Source organism: Pelodiscus sinensis, chromosome 8 (genome assembly GCF_052426305.1).
Source record: "Pelodiscus sinensis isolate ZL-2025 chromosome 8, ASM5242630v1, whole genome shotgun sequence".
Classification (NCBI taxonomy): Eukaryota; Metazoa; Chordata; order Testudines; family Trionychidae; genus Pelodiscus; species Pelodiscus sinensis.
The window spans coordinates 59,633,624-59,658,248 of NC_143059.1; the positions used below are offsets into that span (position 1 = coordinate 59,633,624).

Sequence of the window (24,625 nt, forward strand, 5' to 3'; positions counted from 1 at the left end):
CTGTAGTCCTCCTTCCCGCAAAACCCCTCTTCGTTTGACTGCCCGATTTCTCCTGGGTAAGGTCTGCAAAGGCCCGACCCAACGATAGTCCTCAAACTTTCCTCGTGTTCGTCAGGCGGGCTTGCGAGTAGGGCCGGGCAGGAGAGCTAATAGTTGATTTCATGAAATAGCATGTAGTGAGTGGGGAAGCTCCTAACCGCCAAAATTGTGTCGCCTGCCTGGGAGGGACACAGGTTTCACTCGGGGAAAAGGATAAGAGAGATGTGTGATTATCTTGGATATGATCGCATTGCTCACTGGTAACTGCGCCCTTGTCAATTCACAGGAGGGGTGGAAAAAGCAAAGCGCGGCTCCTCTTTGCACGGCCAAGCAGCAACGTCATAACAATGTGAGTAGGAGTCTGCACTGGTGCAGAAATGCCTCACTCCGGATCAGCGCCTCCTTGAGCTAGGAACTGCACAAACACGGCCCACGAGCGTGCAGTCTTTAAGAAACCCCATAGAAACGTTTTACAACTCACCTGCCTCTGGGTCATGTGTGACCTGCGGTTTAAAATGGCATTCACACAGAGAGTCCATAATCTGCCTGGAGCGCGACCAAATACTCGAGGAGACTAGTGTTTTAAATATCAACATAGAAGAAGACCCAAAAGGGGGGAAGGGGGACCATTTTGGTGTGGCAATAAAATGAGGAGTGAACGCAAGAGCTCCTCAATCGAGGCTATTTTGCAAACGTATTCGGATCTAACACGGTGTCTACCGTATTTGTGATCAAGTGTTTAAATATTAAATAAATACAGTGTCCAGCGTTTGATGTTCATTCAATGGGCTCTTACAAGCAAGCGTCTCCAAACGCCAGTTTTTTAGAATCTATGTGTATGCAGCGCCGCCTACTGGCTAGCTGGTGGGAAAGGGTGACGACTATTTACCATTGACCCCTCAAAGAGAAACCAGGTTTTAAATATCTACTCTCTAATGTTAATGAACAACAAGAAAACAGCCTCTCCACCCCTTCATTTTGAAAGCATATCCTGATCCATAAGTGGGCGTTATTTTAGGAACATCATAAAATCGAATCGAGTTCCATGTTGGAAATGCTATTGAATACCCCACCCCCACTTGTTTCTAATGACAAAAGTTCAAACAAGATATAAAATATTATCAATATATTTTTATGTTGCAATTTAAAAAACACTTTCCAAAATGCGAATGCATTTGATGCTATATAGTTACAGCGCTGCTATTTAAAAGTCAGGATTTGCATTACCTATAATAAGATAAGATTTTTCTAGAGTAAGTTCCAGAAGCCAGAGATAATGTTTGCCCATTGATACGTTTCAGATTTTTCATAACTAATTACGGATTCCTGTACTGCATAATATGTATATAAAAACACAGTCGTAGCTGTATGAGTGATGGGCGCCGGGAAATCGCAGCTTAAAATTGCATAACCCCTCTCCCCATCTTCCATGTGCCATAGCTGTTGCCTCTTTGGACTCCGGAGGTGTTTAAATACCGATATTGTTTAGCCTGGAACGTGCCCTGTACCCTTACAATGTTTCAGAGGTAGCCGTGTTAATGTGTCAGCAAAACCAACAAGAAGTCCAGGGGCATTTTTAAGACTGTTTTATTACTGCATACTTTCAACTCAGGAAAGTTTATGCTGTAATAAAACAGTTAGTCTTTGGACTTCTAGTGGTTTTCCCGACAACGTTGTATGAAAGACAATTCACTCATCGTTTCTAGCACCAGGGAGGCTCCCACAGTGTCTCTCCTTGAGCTAAAAGGCTTTTTGACTCTAAATCCACCGCGTGACTGACGGAGAGAAGACGGAGGCTAGAAAGAGACCCACATGCTCTGTAGTGCGTGTTCCAACCACAGGAGCAACAAATACACTAGTAACAAGGGAGATTTCCAGGCCATAGGGTGCGTTTGTGCAGGGGGTGCTCTAAACTTTATCACAGGAGAAATTTTACTCTGTTTGCTTTCTAACGGGCTGGAGCTGACCAGGAGATACCGGAGAACACGCGAACTCGTAGAGGGGCTGGGAAGTGGGGAAGAAACCTCTCAATTCTAGAAGAGGCGCGGGAAAGAGAACCCAGTGCCCCTGGTACTTCTGTTCCTGTGTGGCTGGGGGAGAGAATGCATTGAAACGTAGAAGCGCATCCTTACTAAAGTAAGGTGAGGCGCGCACAGCAAAGTGAGCTGAAGTAATACAAGCCTCCGAGGAACCGATCCTGTTGTTCTCAGGACGACCGCGGCCCCTTTGTTAATTTCACCTCCGAGAGAGCTTTGCAGCGCCGATCCCTCGCTTTCGATGGAGGAGCATTCCTCCTGGTTTTGCCTTTCTTGTACAGTAACAATTGCTTTATCTCCTCAACTTTGTCCTCCCCACCCCATCCCTTAGCGTTTCCACCTTTTGCATATTCTCCTTCCCTGGCCTACACATGCTCATTGCTCAGAATGCATATAGCCTGCTATTTTGCAAACGCCCTACAGTCCTGCTTTCAGGCGTGGGGCTGTCCCGCGTTGAAATCAATGGTCTGAAATGGCCTCGCTCCTTCCGAAGATGGCCATTCACTGCATGTTACTTTTCGCAGTGAGTCGCATCTGTGGTGGGTTTTTTTTTCTGCAGAGTTGCAAAGATACTTTGTTTGCCCAACAGACTCGTTTGAATCGCGTTGCTCAGTGAACGCTCCACTCAATCTCACATCTGCCCTAAATAGAGCTAAAATCTGTAGCGATATAGCGACCTGCTGAATAACACTCCACTTTGTAATATCAGCGGGGCGGTTTTCATTGCTGCCCCCAAATCCCGATCCTGAATCCTTTACACCGGTATGATTCTCTTCACTTCTTTCGGAGTGTTGGCTGAGTGAGGAAAGCAGCGTCGTGCTGGAGAGGTTCACCAGTCTCTTCCACTAGCTCCAGTAGCTTGTCGGTAGGGTGGCATGAGTTTATTGACACCAGCCGCAAATCCTATGCTGGCCCTACCAGAGCCTCTACTTCTGCAAGAAGTTCTAACAGAGAAATTCAGTCGTGTAGACAGTGCTTACCCGGGCGACAAGGGTCGATCTATCCCCCCCCCCCCATTGGTCACTCATCTGTATTGACTTTAAAGTCCATTTCCAGCCGTGTTTGTGTGTTTAAATATGAAAGAAATGTCTTACGATCTAGCTCCCCTCCCCTCTGCCGTTCAGAATTTAAGAGTGATCTGTGTCTATACTGTGTCTGTCTACTACATCTCCTCAATTGGAAAGTCTCAAACGCTAAAAAGAATGGCCTTGGTTATGCGGGGGCTTTGGCCCCCTCTTTTTCCCTCCTAGCAATCTCGGTTTGAATTACCGGAGACCGAAGGAATCTGAGGGGGAAGGAGACAAAATAAATCTCAAATAATTCACCAAGCTTCTAAAGCTGAGATTCAATATTAGCACATTGAAGTGTCATTTAGTACACTAATTAATGCATTTTTAAAGACTTTAAGTGCATAATTGCTGGCAGTGGCACCTTAGAATGGAAATATAAGTATTCTGCTTTGACAACCACAACCTCGCAGAATTGTCTCTAGCTGATATACATTCCCAAATAACCAAGAATCTACACGCCACAGAAGCGCATACAGCGTATAATAAAACAATCCCTCAAGCTGAGTTTCCTTGTATATTTCAAGCCTATAGGGCCCCGTGTCACATTTTTAGACAAGCTTAATTATGTCAAACACGATGAGGGGTTTTTTTTTTCTTGAATTGCATGCGATTCTATCAGGTTACAGCCACACTACGCTGTGTTTTGAATGCGGCAACCTAAACAGTACAGACAACATACAGTATTGTCTGTGAATGTATAGTCTATTTGTCTGAAGGACAAAAATCTGTCCCAGCCTTCTAGAAAAACTTTAATTCTGAACAGGGAGTGCGCCCCCTGTTACAGAGAAACCCAGCTGAGAGGTAAATACTCTAGCCAGTGTTCCTAAATATGCTTTCTACAGGTCCTTTTTGTAGGGCTTGCTAAAGGGAGTACAGCTCGCTAGGCTTGTACAAAGATCTTATCGCAGCAGAGACAGAGGGAAAAGTCAGGCAACTCACGAGTAGCCATAACAAGTATTTGGCCCACGCTAAAACCATTCTATGCAACATCAGAGTGTCAGAAAGGACTCATACAATAGATATTAAAGGGGCTTTTTAATTATGCGACTGAATTATTTCTAAAAACGGGAAGCCGTTCATTTAAAAAAAATCCATGATAGGAGGTTTTACTTAATGAGCTCGAGCTAACGGGTATGTGTTAGACCCTTGTTAGTTTCTTGGGGTCAGAACCGTAGCACCACCAGTATGATTTCTATGCCTGTGCAATGGTAGTTTGGCAAAAGACATGGAAAGGTGTAACTGCTCAACTGGGCTTTAATATCCTGCTTTATTTTCATCCCAAAGTTCGTGGCGGCAAAAGGAAAGGCGGTTCTGAGGGTACCAGATCCTTATGGTTACTCCCCTGCCTTTGATCGCACCAGGCCCTCATTATCTGTCAGCGATCTGGTTCTGATTGTCCCAGATCACCCTTGTGAACCGGCCGCCCTGCACGTTGGGGTTTTAATAAAGCAGAGCCGCACTGGGGGGACAGGAAAGAACACCCCCAGGAGCAAAATCCCCAACAGCTTCCATTCTTTGGTCACTCGCTTCCCTGAAAAGAGGGAGGAATCTGAACGATCCCTCTCGTTAGCCTGGGCCGGGTCTGGGCTGTGTGCAGTTAGATGTTAGAAGCCAGCCCAGGGCGGCACTCCTGGGTAATGTGTTCCATATGGCCAGCCGGCGCACAATGCGCTTTCTCTCGCGCGCTCCGAATTCTCTCGCCTCCCACTCCTTTTCGCTCGCTCGCTAGACATTATTTCTAAGCCACGCGGTAAAAAAAGGAAAGTGGCTTTTCTCTCGTGGCTCCTCCATCATCCTCAGCTCAGAGGAGGAGATTTCAACCCCGGGTGAAACGGCGCGTTGCCCTCCTCGCTAGGTTCTCCAAAGAGGCGCGCAACCAACACCTTTTGCGCCCAAGAGAGACGGGATCCGGGCTGCCCACGAAAGGGTCCTGCACCGGGATCTCCAGCCTCATTTAGACTGGAGCGCAAACTCTCGCACGGGCAACCGATCTGCAGGGGTGATGGAACACTCCGGATCTTTTCCCAGGAGGGTGTGAGGCTGGGCTGCCGAGAGTCGGTTCCGCACCTCCAGGCAGCCTCGGCTCCCATCTGCGGAACAAAGCTGCTGCTGCTGAAAATACGGCGTAGAGACTCCCACCAAGGTGCCCCCCAGAGCAAACAGCTTCTGGCTGCGCCGCCTCTGCCGCTCACCTAGGTAGAGCCAGGGAAGGAAGCCCGGGGCAACTGCACCCCAAAGCGGACGTGCCAGGCAGAGTCAATGTGAGCGTTTTATAGCATGGCTTAATAACTGTGAGTGGTACGCGGGGTGCTGATTTGAAGGTGCCCCATGGGGCACTGTTAACATCGAATTTGTTTTATATGCTCCAGGGGCGGGACATGGGGACTTAAAAACCTACCTAGAAAATAGGAAAGGGGAAGCAAAGTTGACAGCGTAGTTGATATTTGCTTATTGGAAGCCTGAAACTCCGCAAAGGCATCTGAACTGATCCATTTGTATAAAGAGACTCAATTCCAGCTGTGCTCAGCCACTGACAAAACCGAAATCCCCATAGCAATACTCACAAAGACGGTCATTTAAAAAAAATAAAAGCCCCGCACAACTAGAAGGACGAGGCTAAAATAATTGCTTGAATTAACTATCACACACTAACCGAGGGTTGCATACGCAGCATCGATATGCGGATGTCAAATACAGCACTTCACACAGATACTTACTTGCCAACTCATGTTCAAAATGCTCCAAGGTTTAATCCTTCGAAATATGCGGGTTCTTTTTAAATACACAAACCTTATGTGTATGGTTTTTTTATTAATAGTTGTGAGTCTGACACAGAGTTCTCTGCTAGTTGTGAAATATTCGGTGTGAAATTAACTCCGGACAGCAACCAAGTCTCAGTAGCATTGTAATTCGGAAAATACCACAATTGCTATTGCTGTTTTTTGAGATGCTTTCTATTGTATTTTTTATTTTTTTCCTGAGTTACACGCTACCCAACCCAAAATAGCTGGGAAAAGGCTCTGTATACCCTGAAGCTGTAGAGGGAACTCTTGATCTCAGTGATTTTTTTTTAAATGAAATTCTGGTCTCGTTTTACACTGGGAAGCAAAGTCAGTCGCGAAGATTTTGAGAATGAAGGGTGTTATTTCCTAGAGGGCAGGGATTTAATTTGTTAAATATTAGTTTTTAATTACAGTTTGTTCTCATATAAAAATAATATTTATAGTAAACTCAGGGCAGATAGTGGATGAAACTTTCCAACCACCAGCTGGCCATTCCTTTACACAAAGGATGGTGCAAAATAGTCTATCCTGCCGGAGTTTTAAAAACAGGAGTTTGAAAAGTGCAGTGTGTGTGTGCACCTACACAGGACAAATGTTCGTGTTTTGCAGCAAGCATTGGCGAGACAGACTATTAGAGTGCTGCGGTCTTTGTAACCATAGACCCAAACACAAGGATAGATTTTGCATCTCTTACTCACACGGAGTAGAATTTTAGTCTGTAAATTGTCCCTATGAAGTCTGCGGGACAATACGCGGAGTTAAGGTACGTCTCAACTTTAATATGAATGGCAGAGTCTGGCTCTTGTTTTTAACAACTCTATTGCAAACTCTCTTCGGGCCCCATTGCAGCAGAACCCTGTAGTATTTTTAAAAGGGTAAACTACAAACGATGGGAAGGAACAAAATCGCTTTCCAATCTGGTTTCCAATCCAGTTTGAAGGGTTTCAATAGTCATACCCCGAAGTAACTGGAAGGGATTCAATTTTAAATGACACGGTCCACCACAGATCCGAATTGTTAGTGCTCCACAAGGTCTCTGAGTCCAACAGCTTCCCATCTCTTCCCGAATCTTAGGACAACAGAAGTGTAGTAAAATAGACAATATGTGTCTTTGTGTCGCTTCACCAACATCTGTTTGTCACGGAGAGATTTTGGTACGATGATGATGGTGATGGTGATGATGGTCTAAATGCTAAAACAAACTTTTCTTGCTTATGTGTTTGAAACTCCTTTCCATACTGTCAGAAAAGCAAATAGCCATAGCAATCATCAAGCGGCATGGCTTGGATATGCCTATTTCAGCTGTGATTTATTGCACATGTGGATTGTTTCTCAGTGTTCCTGAACAGTTAGTACTGGGCTGTTCTGCGCTATGAGGTAAAGAACCCAAACAAACCCGTATATCTGAACAGACCCCCTCCCCTGGTGAAAATCAGCTTAGCTCTATTGACTTCAGTTGACACCAGCTGAGGATCTGTGCATAACTATTTAAAGGCCGTGGGTAAGGAATATTTCTTCGTTTCATAAGTAAAATGCATGATCAGTTCTTTTTCACTGTATTCACATCTGATCTCAACTACCACAACCTCCAGCAAATGAATAAATATAGTGTTTCTCTTTATATTGCAATTAACTTTTAACATTATTTTGGATATGTTCTTTTACAAAACGTTTCAAATGGATACACTTTTTTTAAGTAGCCATTTTGCAAAATTTTAGCCCACTCGTCAATTTAGAAGTCTCTAATTATCTGTGAATAAATACAAACATCTACATTATTTTCCACTCTGGTTTGTACAGATTTCTGTCCCTGCACCCATTCACATTGGAATTGGAGTCATCTTTATAGTTGACAAGATGCGATACAATTTTAGAGACCAAATCAACCAATCCCTGCTCCTGTGAGTAGTTTTTCCTCTTCTGAGTTATCCCATTGACTTTACTTCAGCAAAACTTCTTGACTGAGTAAGAACTCCTTGAAAGTGTAAACATTTGCAGAAATGCCCTTTATTAGCATTTTTCTTACAAGCCATAATATATTTTCCCAAGTAATAAAAATACAAGGAAGGATTCTCTACTAGTATACATGGGCACAGTTCCATGCAACCCAATGGATTTTTGCCATCTTTGACACCAGCACAGAATTTGGCCCTTAGATGGAAGAGCAGCAGAGGAAAAGAGATATTCAGAAGTGTAGCTGAGGGAATTTTATTTTCAGCTGAGCTTGGAAGGAGGTGGCATCTGCTCTGCAAAGTGAAACCAAATGTATGCAGCTTCAGTATTGAGAGGAAAGGAAGCTGTGAATTTGGCTTAGTCTATTTGCTCAACAAAACGAAAAACTTGTGAAGTGAATTAAAAGCCTTTAAATATCTTTCATTACAAACAATGAAACTTGTTTATTTGTTTGTTTATTATATGAGAGCATGGGGATTTGCTCTAATCTTTAACCTTAGTAATGGATGTTGACTTTTATATCCAGACCAGCTTTATTTTTAAACAACATTACATAAAGAATGGGATCAAATATTCTGCCATGGGCACTGAATACTGCTCTTCTGAAAAACAAATTTCTCATAGCGAGGGTACCATTTCAGCTCCCTTAAAACCAACTGGACATAGAGGGCCGGATCTTCCTCATTCTTACGCCAATTTTATACAAATGTGACTACACTGACTTCCATATAGTAACTCCTGATTTACACCCGTATAAAATATTCAGAGCTAAAACTGGCATCTGGAATAACAGGTAAAGTTGATTTTTAAATTGAGACACAATGTAACGTATATAAACACTTCACAATCTTAGAAATGATATGCTATTCTGTACATTTGTGTTTTATAAGGAGGAAAAATCTCATAGGCCCAAATATTTCTGTCCTCCATAAACGGGTGTAATGAATTAAAATGAACATGTGTAGCTCAGCATATGTTTAGAGGAATATGTCCAGTAGATTAATACCAACCTTTCACCTCCAGGTCCTAAATACTAAATAAAAGGAGTCTGATGGTCTCTATTCTATGTGCAATTCCCTAACGTATGAATAAAGAAGTCTTCATTTCATTTACTGTCTCTCATTTAACTGTTTGAGGACAAGAGCTAGCAAATATTTGCAGATGAGGAAAATATCACTGTATGTGATCGCTTGCAGTTCAGAGTTGTAGGACTAGAATAACAAACCAATAATCTGTGCCAATGCTATCAAAAAATAGTCCAGTCTACTCCATGGGACAGCATGGGAAGTTTTAAGAAACTACATTTCCAATATGTAGTTAAATCAACTCTTTGAAGATAACTGTGTGGATGATTTAATTGTTAAAAACATTCGTGCTGGCTAATGCATTTCCAAGAAATTAAACTTCTTGGTAAAATGTGAATGGGCATCCACTTAAGAACAGGATGACTGATAACTCAAACAGTGCCAGAACTTGGGCCCATATTAATTGGGCAACACATTTTACCACACACCAAGATACTTTATATCAAAACTGCCAAACCCATTGTGGGGTAATAATGATGGCTTGTTGTTATGGTGCGGCAAAAAAATAAGGTAAGATGGTGTCATTTTATTGTATTTACATGCCAATAAAAATATTTAGCAAGGCTTGCAAGCCCATTTTATTGTGACATTATTATTAGAAGTAACGTTTGTCAACAAAATAAAGAGGAAAAACTCATGAAACATAAAACCTTTCTCCCGGTCTCAAAAGTGTCAAAGTAGATGACTAGGAATGATCACTTTTAAAGAACACCTCTGCCCAATCTGTAATTACTGGATCAATTGCTTAGCACTGTACAAGTATCAGACCACACCACATAAACTGAGTCAAATTGTCCAACATAGGCACAAAGCAATATTTGTGTGGACCTATCTTTTGCAAGCAAATGCCAGATGAGTGTGTTCAAATGAGGCCAAGTTAGGATTCTCACTGCCCATGGTTGCACACAAACACTTGTCATTTGTAAACCATATCCTGTAAAACCTAATGTGCTTGACATGCTTTCTTTTCATTCAGAGCCTTTAATTGCAGTTTTTAAAAGCATCATGTGCTTGAATTTTGGGTTGTTCTCTGGCAGCTTTCTAAGAACAAAACAGAAAAATGGTGTGCTTAGATTCTAGGTGCATCCCGTTTTGAATATGTGTGGTGTAACATGGAAGGTGCAGTAAAGGACACCAGTGCAGATTGTTGAGGGGAGATTAAATACACACACACACACACACACACACACACACACACACACACACACGCAAAGCAAGCAAGTTTTTGTTTCTATTATAAGCATCCATACAGTCACACACCTAATGTGAGCAACCCTCATCCTTCTTGATCCCATTCCATTCCTTACTGATGTAATTGCCGCTCAGAAGGAGCGGTGTCAAATTTGGGCCAGGTCCAGGCAACACTGCTTGGTGTTAGTCCCATTGAAGTAAATGGGCTCCTCATAATAGTAAATACTATTTTGGGCAGAAAGGGATTGTGACCATAAAATACCAGTTTCTCCGGTCTGGAACATTTGTCTTTTTGCTCCTTCCATAATGCACTTAGCAGATAAGAGCCATTACAAGCTAATAAATACATAAAAATAGTAATAAATAATACATAGATATTCTCAGGGGGAAAAGGCTGAATTCTGCTTTTGGTCGCACTGGTGTGAAACTTTAATTGGAGTTACTCTGGATACTCTGTCTTTAAGCTAGTGGCAGGGAGGGAGCATTTAAGCCATATTAGAGTTCAGTGGTGCTACAACTAGGGAAGCTATTGCTCTGGCTTGAACTAGTAATGACAAATATCAACTACATGGTTCCCATCAACAACACTCCTTCTACGGTAATTGTTCCAGGTCCCCATTCAAGTTACGTGTCTCTTTCACCTCAAACTTCTCAAGATTTTTTTTTTCCTTTGGAAAGAAACATTTTATTTTATGTAAAAAGACAACAAGATTGTGCTACATAATATAACTGATTACTTCATAGCATTTTAAGATGGACTCTAACTGAGAAGACACCACTCTCATGTCCAACTAAACAGCAAACTGCCTCTTGGCATGTTAATACTTATATTACAGTAAATATGAGATCATGCTGGATCAAACACACACCAGGCTCATAGACTCAATGAAAAGTCTGATTTTCAATAATTCCATAATGCAGATGCTATAAATAAAATCAATCCTACACTTTCCTGCTTTCCACTCATACATATTGGTCTGTAAAACAATATGTGCCCAAGGAGGACACGCTTAACCAGTGTCAAAATGGTCAACTTTTTTTCTTTTTCACAGTAATGCTGGGGGGATGCTTCTGCAGATCCTGTCTTGAAGTGGTAATAATAAACACCAAATACATAGTTTCTAGGGTTTCCATTATCAGGACCTCCACTATAACAATTGTTCCAGTACCCTGCTTTTTAATGTTTTTATTTTGTTGTGGGACATTGATTTTTCTTTTTTCCCAGTCTCTCCCTACCTAGGAATTACTTTAAAGATGTTTTCAGCTTATGGTTAACCTAGCCCATTTAGGAGAACAATGGAAGAGTCTATTGCTAATACTATGCAAAAGTAAACACTCACATATAAGTCTTTTCCTTTTGTTTCATTTTCTTCCTAGATTTTTTAAAAACATTAAAATAATAGACTAATTAAACCCAATAATTACATCCACTGTGCACAGCAGGCATGCAAAATATAATGAGAAAAATCAGGGGAAAGCAACATGTACACACATGCATGTGTTTTTAGTGAAAGTAACTATATCTTGCTTATGACAATACCGCAGACACAGATAATTTAGCATATATGATTTTAACTCTCCCATTAAAAATGGGATTGGTAAATCACAAACATTGAGCTTAGGTATATCAACAAGTCTTAATAATTATTTATTAAGAAAATGAAGAAAACTGACGAGATTCCCTCAGCTTACTGTTACATTGATTTACTCTTCCCCTCCTCCCACTGGAACTTATTAGCTCACTCAGCCCTGTATAACTATGAGATCATATAATCATAGAACCATAGAGTTGGAAGAGACCTCAGAAGATCATTAAGTCCAGCCCTCTGCCCTAGGCAGGACCAATCCCAACTAAATCAACCCAGCCAGGGCTTTGTTAAGCCGAGACTTAAAATCTCTAGGGATGGAGATTCCACTACTTCCCTAGGTAACCCATTCCAGTGCTTCACCACTCTCCTAGTGAAATAATTTTTCCTAATATCCAACCTGGACCTCTCTCACTGCATCTTGAGACCATCGTTCCTTGTTCTGCCATCCGTCACTACTGAGAACAGCCTTTCTCCAGCCTCTTTGGAACCTCCCTTCAGGAAGTTGAAGGCTGCTATCAAATCCCCCCTCACTCTTCGCTCCTGCAGACTAAACAGACCCAACTTCCTCAGCATCTCCTTGTAGGTCATATGATCCAGCCCCCTAATCATTTTCATTGCCCTCCACTGGACCCTGATATGTTTAATCTCATTGTAGCATTCTAATTGTGTAAGATAGGTGCCTTTGCAATAATACATGCTTGCCATTAAAATATATCAGCCTTAGAATTGGAGTTGATGGCCAGTTACATGACCAAAAATGAAGAGCACTGTATCTCAAAATGTATATAATTACAATATATTTTGAATATTTCCATTCAGAATACTCAACTACTGCCAATAATAATTTAATAAAGATATGTCAACGTGCCCAGAACGTGTGACCTATTGTGCTGTCTAAAGCCACATCTCCTTCAAGTATTCATGACTTCCCCACATTTGCCATTGTTATCATGGATTTGTCAAGAACAAATCATGTCCAATGAGCCTGACAGCATTCTTTGACAGGCTAACAAGCCTTCTGGATAAGGGGTAAGTAGTAGATGTAGTGTATCTTGAGTTTACTAAGGCTTTTGATACTGTCTCACATGACCTTCTTATAAACATACTAGGAATATAAAGTGGGTGCATAACTGGTTGGAGAGATTAGTTCCCAGAAGCTATGCCTATACTGCAGGTATTTGTTGGCAGAGAGTATGCTAATGAGGCACTCATTAGCATTTGTCACACTGTCATTTGCATATATCTGCTGATGCTTTTTTCAGAGATCCCTTATGCCGCAAAAAAGGAGGTATACGAGATCTTGCACAAAAGGGTTTTTTTGTGCAAAACGGACCTGTCTACACTGCTTGTTTTTATGCAAAAACCTCTTGCACAAAAAGCATCAGCAGAGATATGCAAATCACAGTGCCACAAATGCTAATGAGTGCTTCATTAGCATACTGTCTGCCAATGAAACCCGCAGTGTAGACAGAGCCAGAAAGAAGTTATTAGTGGTTCAGAGTCAAGCTGGAAGGGCACATCAAGTGGGGTCCCTCAAGAATCAGTTCTGGGTCTAGTTCTGTTCTATATCTTCACCCATGCTTTAGATCATGACATAGAGAATTCACTTATAAAGTTTGTGGATGATACCAAGCTGGAAGGGGTTGCAAGCTCTTTAGAGCAGTGTTTCCCAACTGATGCTGCACAGAACTCCGGGGTTCTGCGAGAAGCTGGCACTCCCCTGCCCCCTCTTAAAGAGATAGAGCTTTTTTGTGTCAGCTCCCTCCACCCCACCCCCTTTTTTCTTTTGCTCGACAAATCACGCTGAGGGCCTTTTTTGTTTTTTAGGCAACTCCAGAGGTTCCATGGCCAAATGAAAATGGGAAACACTGCTTTAGAGAATAGGATTAACATTCAAAATGATCTGGACAAACTGGAGAAATGGTCTGAAGTAAATAGGATGAAATGCAAAGTAGTCCACTTAGGGAGGAACAATCAGTTACATGCTGGCCTACTGACCAAGGAGAGGGGAGAGGCAAATGGAGGCAGTTATCCAAGAGTCCAGTGATTCAAAGAACCCGGGACTTTCAGACACTGCTGCAGTGACAGCCAGAGCCCTGGGCCCTTTAAATTGCTGCTGGAGCACCACTCAGTGTATTCTGAGGTTCTGAGAGCTGCCAAGGGTGAGAGGCACCACACTCCATGCGGCATGGAGACCTGACTACCCCAGTCCTGCCTCTTCTACCTGAGGCCCCGGTCCTTCCATGAGCACAGAGCCAGGGGCCAAAAGAGGCTGTTGCCTCCCCTGGTTGCACACATACAAAATGGAAATGATTCCCCAGGAAGGAGTACTGTGATAGTGATCTAAGGGTCATTGTGAATCACAAGCTAAACGTGAGTCAACAGTGTGATGCTGTAGCAAAAAAACCAAACATTGCTCTGGGATGTATTGGAAGGAGTGTTGCAAGCATGACACGAGAAGTAATTCTTTCACTCCACTGTGCATTGATTAGTCCTCAACTGGAGGACTTTGTTCAGTCTGGGTGCCGCATTTCAGGAAAGTTGTGGACAAACTGAAGAAAGTCTAGAGAAGAGCAACACAGATGATTAAATGTGTAGAAAACATGACTTATAAGGGAAGATTACAAAAAATGGGTTTGCTTAGTCTGGAGATGATGAGGGCATGATGACAGCTTTCAAGTATATAAAAGAGGAAGGAGAAAAAATGTTCTCGTTAACATCTGAAGCTAGGATAAGAAGCAATAGGCTTAAATTGTAGCCAGGGTGACTTAAGTTGGACACTAGGAAAAACTTCAGGGTGGCTAAGCACTGGAATAAAGTGCCCAGGAAGGTTGTGGAATCTCCATCACATGGAGATTTTTAAGAGCACGTTAACCAAACACATGTCATGGATGGTCTAGATCCATGGTGTCCAACTAGTTCTGAAGCAGCAGCCACTGTAGAGGCTACTGCTATAGCAAACTAGCCACACTCAACTGGCCAAATAGCCGTATGCTGGCTAGCATATTGTATACTATGGGTCTAGATAATACATTTGTCCTGCCATGAGTGCAGGGGACAAGACTGGACTAGATCACTTCCCTTCCATCCTGTGATTCTATGATTTTACTTGGAATTTTAAAAACTGATCTTAATTGAAATTAATTAATATCAGTTGTAACTTTCTAGTAGAAGATACAAAAATAGTACATATCTAGCTCCAAGATAGCTGCAGTCCCAGTCAAGATAGGAGGCCCCTTTGTGCTGGGTAACTTATGGACCAAGTATAAAATACATCCTGCCTAAAAGAGCTCACAGTCTAAGGCCCAGATCTTGCAATAATTTAAGCACAAGTTCTACTTTATGCACAGTGAATAATCCAATTGAAGTCAAGGGGACCGATTTGAGCGTCTGATGCTAAATATGTATGTAAGGGCCAAAATAGGGATATAATACAATGTGGGGAGTAGGATTGCACACCATGGTGGGGGAACACATGAGTCTTGGTCGTAGCTTATAGAAGCCCTTTATGGTCTGTTGCAAAAATCCGGGGTTACACTGGCCACGGTTATACATCACCCTAATACTCACCGTAGGTACACACAAGCATGGCCTACCCTTTAGAAGAAGTTCCTGGCTCATCTATGTTATTCTTGGCCATTCAGCCTTTTCTGCCTTATTTCTGTGTCAGTGCATCATGGAATAATGCTGCTTAATTGCCTCAGTTTATGGGACATTTACTTACTATGCATGCACCACACCCAGATACAAAGAGCTTGCTGACAGTTGCAGAAAGAGCATGTACATGTAATGATGTCCCTGGTTGGATCATCTGCAAAGCCTAAGTTTGAGATTTATGGCTCTAAAAGCATGTGCCTCCACTGCTTGAGCTAACAGAGCAGGTGCACTAACTTGGAAGCAGCGATGGACTCATAAATCTCTCGTATGTTCCAGCACATAATGGGGGAAAAGCCCGTACTAGGTTAATGTGGGTGACATGCAGAACTGCCAAGTGTGCTGACTGCTCCCATTTGGCCATAGACTTCATTATCTGCCCACAAAGACATCCTGGATCCTTTTGAATGCTTAGCAGTATATGTAGAAAAGTACCTCATCATTTAGACCTCTGTCCTTCAAAGTCATGTGCGTGAGAATAGTCCCACTGAAATCAAGGCTCTGCTGATGTCAATGTACGTAAAGTTGAGCACGTTTGTAAACCACTGCAGGATCAGGGCCTTAGCCTTTTCCCTCCTGTGCAGCACCTTCTACATTCTATCCTGACATAAGATGCTGTTATTTGTCCCCTCTGTGGCATTCTAATAGCCTCTAGAATGAAAATGACAGTAAAGATGTCATCAAATATTGTAATTTGTGTGTTCTTTTACAATCCACATCTACATTTTACATGGCACTTGAGTTGCACGTCAAAGCTATTGGGGTGGTTCTCCTTGGAGACTATGGGCCTGATTCACGTCCACTGGGTTTTCCTTCATTGTAACTTCTCCAATGTAAAAGGTGAGTTACAGCAGAGTCCATGAAAGGAACAAGGAAAGAAGTCAGAGTGATGGCTGATGTGACTTGGTGCAAGTCAACTGACATCAACTAACACACCTGGAACCACAACGAGGATTGATAGTGAATCATTGCCCAGACAAATATGAATAAATGTAAAGAATATTATGCTTGTCTTTAGTGCTGAACTTCTCATCGGTGCTGGTGACTGAGAGGGTGATCTCATGGGATTAGAGTGGATCTGAAAGAGCCTGGATAAGAAAATGAAGGTGTATCTGGGATATGGTTGGTGACAGGGTATGAAAGACATGGTTGTGGAGGAATGATGATGCCATTAACAAGAGGTGTGTATAGAACCATGGTAGGGCTCCCGCTTCATTGTTTTTGCATAATGTGCAGAGAAAAAGTCTTAGGGTATTTCAAAATAACTTTGTTGTGTAGACATAACAGCCGTTATTTCGAAATAACTTTACCAGCATCTACACAGCCAAACCGCTATTTTGAAATTAAATTGAAATACCAGAGGGCTTATTTCAAAGTTGGTAAACCTCATTCCACAAGGAATAGCACCAATTTCAAAATTGCTATTTCGAAATAAGCGTTGTGTAGACGCACATTTTGAAATAGGGGGCCTCCAGCCCTTCCCAGGGTACTCTGGTGGCCACAACCAAGAAAACTCCTCTCCCTGCCCCCGGAGCCCTTAGAGGGGTAGACTCTGGCCACAGTGCCTGTGCCAACTCCAAGCCTGCCAGCAGTTGCTGCACCTGACCCAGTGGCCCCAGCATGAGCCAGGAAGCCAGCGTCAGCCAGCCCTCCACCGCTCCCCAGGACCAGTCTGCCAGCTCCCAGGAGCCTACCAGAGGCCAGAAAAGGCAGGGGGCTGCCTGGTCCAGTGCAGAGATTAGGGACCTAATTCAGGTTTGAGGGGATGCCTCCAACATGCATGATCTCCACACTAAATGGAGGAATGCAGCCGTCTACAGGTGGATGGCTGCCAGCCTGGCCACCAAAGGCCACATGCGAGTCTAGGAGCAGGTTTGTGTGAAAATAAAGGAGCTGTGGCAGGCGTATGTCAGGGCCACAAGGCGCAGCTCCCAACCAGGGGCAAACCCAGACCCTGCCCCTATTTTGATGCCGTGGACCTCATCCTGGGGGGCAGGACAGTCCATGCCCCCAGGTGGTCATTGACCCTGGGGCAGAGCTTCCTGACTCCTGCTGCTCCAGCTCCTGCTTCCTCCCCAGCTACCGCTCCTCCTCCTCCTCCTCCTCCTGCTTCTTTCTCCCCACACCCCCAGGGACACCGAGGCCCCCACACCCATGGTTCTGGGAGACTGTTGGGCCAGCGAGACCTCCAACCCTGAGCTTCTCCTCCCCCTTCCTCCCCTTGCCAGCTCCCTCCTCCCAGGTTTCCTTCTCCTCTCTCCCACCTTCCCCTCTCCCACCTTCTTTCCCCAGTCTCACCTCAGTTTCATTCCCCCACATCCCAGTTTTGTTCAATAAAGAGGCTTTGTTGTAATGAACACGTGTCTTTTATTGTACAGCAGGAAGGGGTTTTAGGGAGGGGTAAGTGGAAGGACGTGAGGGAGGAATGAGGCACAAGACCCCAGGCTGTGTCCAGACTCAGGGGTTTTTTCGGGAAAAGTAGCCTTTTCCCGAAAAAACTTCCCCTGCGTCCAGACTCAAGCCGCGTTCTTTCGAAAGAACGCGGCTTTTCTTTCGATGGCGGTAAACCTCGTTTCACGAGGAAGAACGCCATCTTTCAAAAGAAGCCTGCAGTCTAGACATAGCCCCAGTGGGGCACACCAGGGAGACTGTTACTGCCTGCAGAATGTGCTGCCAGGCTCGCAGCAACACGTCCAGGAGAAGCACCAGAGTGTCCAGGGGTGGCTCCGGCTCCATGCTGCAGAGTGTTGTGGTGTCCTAAGTGAGGGCAACCAGAGCACACAGAGAAAAAAAATGCTTTGCTGTCCCTCAGCGAGGTAGGCAAGCAAGCAAGGAAACCTTAGAACCGGCTGTCGGGAAGGGGTCCCTTTAAGCACAGGTCTCAGCCTCAGGCAGCAGCCACACATGGTAACTCTCGACCTGATGCCCTGCCAGAACTGGTTCTGGCTGGCCGTAAATGTGATTCAGCATCCTATTAGTGTGGATGTGCTATTTCGAAAAAGCAAAATGCTATTTCAAAATGCATTTTGTGCCTAGACATGTTATTTCGAAATAATTATTTCAAAATAACGCTGTAGTGTAGACATACCCTTACTGCTCAGCCAATAATTGTGCTTGACGACATTTCTCTAGGGATTATTTTTGTTGGTATTTGAAAGCTCCTCACACTGAGTTCCATGCAATCCTGCATTAAAATAATACTGACGCTGAAAAGTAGTTTTAAAAGGACATTTGTTGTATTGCTAGGCAAAGACTTGATCCTATCAGTGTTAGAGTAGGCCATCTGGATCCGAAGGCCCAAGCTCAGGCTCTGCACTGTATCTCTATCACCAGTTATCAGTCAAGCATGGCACAGGGTGACTGGTACAACAACAGCTTTAACACAACACCAAACTTAGCTAATAGGACAAAACACAAAAATCGGTTGTCACAACAAAACAGTGGCATGAAGCCAGAACCCAAAATACAAGTCACAAAACTAGTCCAATGCAATAAAGAAGGGATCGTACCACCACACTCCGGATGATTGGAGGTAAGGTAGGAAGATGTCTCAGGACAAGGGAAAGGGAACTCAGGAGAGCAGGTCAATATCGTAGGTGCTCAGGCGGGTGGGAAGTCCCTCTTCTCTTCTTCAATTCTTCCCTTTTGGACCTGTCGTCTTGTGCGCGGTATGTGAACAAGGAGACAAGTGGTGTGTGTGTGTGTGTGTGTGTGTGTGTGTACCTGAGGGATTCAATTGCCTTAGCCCTACTGCTGTTACCCTAACCTACAAGAAATATACTCTGTGCCAGCAACCACTATTGGATGTGGGGACACAGGGTTGTTCCACCACTGAAGACTGTACCATACTCTCTCTCTGGCTGGAGATTCCCAGTTTCTCAGTGGTAGGCAGGCAACCAGGCTTCTGCCTCTCGCTCGTGCCTCTGGCAGCCTATTGAGTGGACAGCCTGCCGCAGCTGCCGGAAGGGGTTATAGATGAGCTGTTGCTCCAGCACTGCAAAGTCACAGAAGGTGTGCAGAGAGCCCGGGGGTGGGGGGGTGAATACCCCTTATAAGCTCTCCTGTTGCTGGGCAGATTAGGGTCAGGTGACCCCACTTATCCCACCTTTTCCTGCCCTTTTCAGGCATAGGATGGTGACAAGGAGGTTGACCACTGCCTCAGAGGGAAAAATCAAAATGGTGGATGTACAAAAAAATAAAACCATGGGCATCCCTCCCCCAACAGTATGGCACAGCACAGATGCCGGCTGCAGGAAAAAAAAATAGTGGCTGCTCAATACCACCCACAGCCCTGCAGATCAGCTACCCTCTTCTTTCCCACCTGCAGCAATCAGCTGACCAGTGACATGCAGGAGGAGATGGGGAGGAGAAGGAGGGGCAGGGGCAGGAAGACGCAGAGTGGGAGTGGGGGCAGGGTTTGGAACAGAGTGGGAGGTCGAGCACCCCCAGGAATTCAGTAAGGGTATGTCTACACTACCACCCTACTTCGAACTAGGGTGGTAATGTAGGCAACCGGAGTTGCAAATGAAGCCCGGGATTTGAATTTCCCGGGCTTCATTTGCATCTCGCCGGGTGCCGCCATTTTTAAACGTCCGCTAGTGCGGACTCCGTGCCGCGCGGCTACACGTGGCAGGGACTAGGTAGTTCGGACTAGGAAGCCTAGTCTGAACTACCTAGTCCCTGCCGCGTGTAGCCGCGCGGCACGGAGGCCGAAGCCTAGTCCGAACTACCTAGTTCCTGTCGCGTGTAGCCGCACGGCATAGAGTCCACACTAGCGGACGTTTAAAAATGGCGGTGCCCGGCGAGATGCAAATGAAGCCCGGGAAATTCAAATCCTGGGCTTCATTTGCAACTCCGGTTGCCTACATTACCACCCTAGTTTGAACTAGGGTGGTAGTGTAGACATACCCTCAGTGCCTCTGTGATAAAGTCTCTGATTATGTGCACATGTATGTATGGTGAATCAGGGAGAGTTGGCCAGTCAAAGTAAACGAATTCTGAAGAAGCCCTGTTGGAACCACTACAGAAGTTGGATGGTACAGAGTGTATAAGATGTGGCTACCCAGCAAAGAATGAGAATAAAAATAAACACTGAATAGCTGTCTCATTTGTTGAGCATCTTGTACATTGACCAAGGCTGGTTTTCTGTGGAAAAAAATAGTGCATGATCATATTAGCTATATATACATATATACCACACACAAATAAATTAATATCAGGTACTTTGTAAAGCTGGGATATATTCTACGCTCCAGACTGATATAAGAATATAAGACGTATTAGAGTATGTCTGGCAACATAGCTTAGCTCAAAAGAACTGTGAAGGAACTAAGTAAACTACCACCTTTCATGAGGATCTCAAAACACTTTCCCACATACTAAGCCTCACAATACCACAGTGAGGCTGATAATTTTTTTCAGATGGGTAAATTGAAGCACAGAGAGGTTAAATGATTTACCAGCGGTGTCAAAGCCCGGATTAGTAGCAACAACTCCTGGCTTCTCAGCACATGTTCTAATCACTAGACCACACTCTCTTTTGTGGAAACCTACAGAGAAATACTGATTTTCATGCTCTTGCAAGTCCTCAAAATTTAATCCAGCAGTGCATGAAAGCAGAGACTTAATTTTAAGTACAGGACTGCTGGCCTAGGTCTCTTAAAAACATTGGAGGGAGAAATGTATACATTTTGTGGGAGGAAAAATACATGCTTGCAACAGCACTGGGCACCTTATCAATGTAGGCTGTGGGACATTTCTGTAGCCACTCCCAGACTCTTGCTCTGCTGGGATATCTCCACAGGTCAATCCTGCTGCTCCCTTAGCCCACCCAACCCCTCCCCCCCCCTGCATTGTCACAGAAAGACCTTCCCCAGGGCTACAGCCTACTAGCTCACAGGGTGTGTGTAACTCAAGGTAACCCAGCCTTTTCCTCAGCCCCAGTACAAGAGAATGTCACTGGCTGCACTGTAAGAAAAACTCTGAACACATGGTAGGTTTGAGTGGGCAGAATTTGTTCAGTAGAATTTGTGCAGTAGAAGAAATAACTTCTTGTGAGTCTTGCCTTAGTGTTAAGTGAGCGTGGATAGTGTAGTTAACTTTTATATTCACTGACTGGACAAGGAGGCTGCAAAGTAAATTGTGAGCTGAGTTCCTTATTTAGATTTTTAAATTCTTAGGGGCGAGATTTTTAAATTCTCTTTGTTCAGTGTGTAAAATGCTTAGACCCTGATTCCCAGTTGGAGTCCCTAGGCAGCACTTCAGTACAAATAATAATTGAGGAAGAACAGAAAAATATTTGTTGATCCACCCTAAAGTATAAAACGGTGAGATTACAAATCAGCAAAGACCTGTAGGACCATTATCTGCCACTGAGTTTTAGCTCAGCGCCCATTAACTTTGATGAGTTTCATACATGCACAAAGCAATGGCAAAACACTGTGGCCCTTAGTTTCTCCTCTATGCCATTTCACTCAGTGCTGCAAGCTTCGAACATTTTAAAGTTTACACACAATGTCTTGCAGAATTAATGTTAAATGATCCCTCTTACTCTTGCAGGATCTGAGAGAATAAGACAACTCTACAGACAGAGGCAAGTAGTATTACAAATACCTTATTAAATCTAAATTGTACTGGCATTCCAATTAGCTCATTGTTAGGAATCTTTCATGTTTGACTTTCATTTAGACTGATTACTGAAATAATGCAGACCCTGCATAAGTAATTGGCACAAAATAAAAGCATTTGAGCTGCAAAAACCCACATGGAGGCTGAGCTCTTTAAAAAAAATATATAAATAAAAGCTTGCTATCTCTCCAAACTCATGAGCTTTCTCTGTTTACCCCTAATAATGAGACAACCCATTGAGTCTCCCGTGGGCCTACTGGTATCACACTTGCTTTTTCACTTAGCCCTCTGTTCTCAGAAGCAGTAGGGAGGCCTCCTTCTCTTTGCTCATCCTCCTGGCCTTCTCTGCTCCCACCACTGCAATCCTCTCTAGTGTGCTATTTATCCTGTTTAGTTGCGGATTCTCTCACAGCCAGCTCACATGCTACTAGCCTCCGTCTCTCCCAGGCTCTTCCCCCTCCCATAGCCACACAGTTAAGTCTCTCCAGTATCATGTAGGCAGCTGGGAACTTGCCTTTCAGTTTATTGGACTACTGTTCCTTGCAGATAAAGAGTATTTTCCTTTGAACCGAGGCCTCTGTGAGCCTTACACTAAGCTAATGGGTGACTCTTCCTGGCGGAGGCTTGCTTCTTGCTAGTGTTCTGTGGGCTTGTTCCAAGCCAGGGATTATGCTAGTGTACTACACAGGCCTCAGGATTATGCACGAGTCCCGGGGCAGAAAGTCTTCACGCAGTGGAGAGAAGTGACAAAGGTACCCACAATGCTTACTCCACTGAGGACCCCAGAGTTGGCCAGTGCAGCCCTAAAAGAGGGTGATATTGGTCAGGAAGAAGGTATGTCTAGGGCAGTTAGAGGGTGTGTCAGTGAAGTCCCCAGGGGACTGCAGAATGAAACATGGGGTAAGGGGATAAATTGAGCCCTGAGGGCCTAGCCAATTCCTGGTTGCAGGTTGGATATGAAACAAATTATAAAGAACCTACTAGCTCTGTGATAATCCCCAAGGTTGTCCAGCTAGTATAGGACTTGGTAACCTTCATAGTATAGGAAAGGGAAGTTCTGTCAGAGGGAGCCTGCCTCTAACAGGAGCCAGAGGCAGTATTTAACCAGAAGTCAAAGGGCACAGGGTGCAACCAGGGTACTAGCCCTCCCCCCTACACTCACCCACCCATACAGTTCCCTGCCCAGAGCCCCTCCTTAAGGACCCGAGCAATGCCAGATAAATGTGCTAGTAATAAATAATAATGTTTTATTAATAACTATAGCTCAATCATGTTTTCTTCAAAATTACAAATAATTAAAGATCCCAACTTAAGTCCATCCCTATTCCACAAAGCACTTCAGCACGTACATAAACTTCAGGTTAAGCACGTGTTCAGTGCTATGCTGAATAAGGATGCTTTTCTTAACTTGAGCCTAAAACTGTTCCATAGCTTTAGTACATAATCACAGCTGTGTGTAAGAAAACCTTTAATTGTGTGAGTAAGAGATAATCTCATGGGTCACTGCCTATTTTAAATTTACTCTGATTTTTTTATAGGATGCTTTGAACCAGTAACCATCAGAGAGAAGTGTATTAATGCTAAGCTGGCAGTCACCTAGACATCTGTGTATTCTTGGAAAGATTTATCCAATGCCACATATTTGTATATGTTTTATGTTTGCTTGTCACATTAAAATAACCAAGAAATCACTTTTGCATTAGTTGAGGTTGCATACGTTACTCTGATCAGGCAACTACAGATACGTTCCTTACTATCTGTCTTCAGTCATAAAGATGTAAAGACTTCAGACATCCCAAACAAGTTGTAAACTAGTACAAACAACTTTGAAATAACTAATTTATTTTTTAATGTGTAAAGGCTTGCTGGCATCAGTGCATATTAGCAACTCTGGCTGAAACTCTGGCTCTGCTGAAGTCAATAAGAGTTTTGAAAACTTCCTTCTTCAATCTCCATTTTTCATACAAGGTGAGAGCATTTCCTCATGTTTAACACTCTGAATCAAAGGGAGGACACCTGGATCTATTCCCAGATCAGCTGTTTATTTATTTACACTACAGTAAACCAAACACCCATCCTAAGCTTTAGGCACTCTCAGACTTTAAAACATCTCTCTCAGAAAACAGCAGTTACCCACACATCTAGTAGTTACTTACACATAAAGCTACCCTGGTAGAAACATAAGCAAGAATTTAATAAACCCCAACAACAAAATCAGCACAGTGCCTCTCGAACCATAGGTTTACCTGTCTCCCAGACTCCTATGAGCTGAAATGAAAGGATGAGCTTTGAATCATGTCCCAAAAGTTAACAAGCTCTGGCTGAAACAAACTGAAATGAGGGCAATTTCCAAAGAAGAGGCCCTAATAGTAACTGCTCTGTCAGCAGGCCCCGATTTATTTTATACAAAATGAGTTCTTGCCCCTGCTGATGGCAGCTGTGCAGAATCTTAGTGGGAGAGAGGCAATCTCTTTAAGTAGATCTGAAACCATTTATAAGTCGAAGCTCTGTGATCACAATCACTGAAATTCTCTGAATCTGTTCACAGATGTTATAATTCTGCAATGAGCATTTTTTAAAAGTCTTATTCATCTTGCT

At 43.6% G+C, this 24,625-nt stretch overlaps 1 long non-coding RNA gene across 2 annotated transcripts in view; it reads left to right on the forward strand.

Moving 5' to 3' along the window:
* LOC102459105 (uncharacterized) overlaps nucleotides 1–24,172 on the forward strand; it is a 28,568-nt gene extending 4,396 nt beyond the window's left edge. Inside the window, exons 3-5 of one of the 2 annotated variants that reach the window (XR_016350188.1) lie at nucleotides 326–7,829; nucleotides 21,959–21,992; nucleotides 23,566–24,171. This is a non-coding gene — a long non-coding RNA (uncharacterized LOC102459105). Of the gene's footprint in view, nucleotides 1–325; nucleotides 7,830–21,958; nucleotides 21,993–23,565 lie in introns of both variants that reach the window. The other variant, XR_016350189.1, reaches the window with a different exon arrangement.
* Nucleotides 24,173–24,625: the final 453 nt, after the last annotated feature.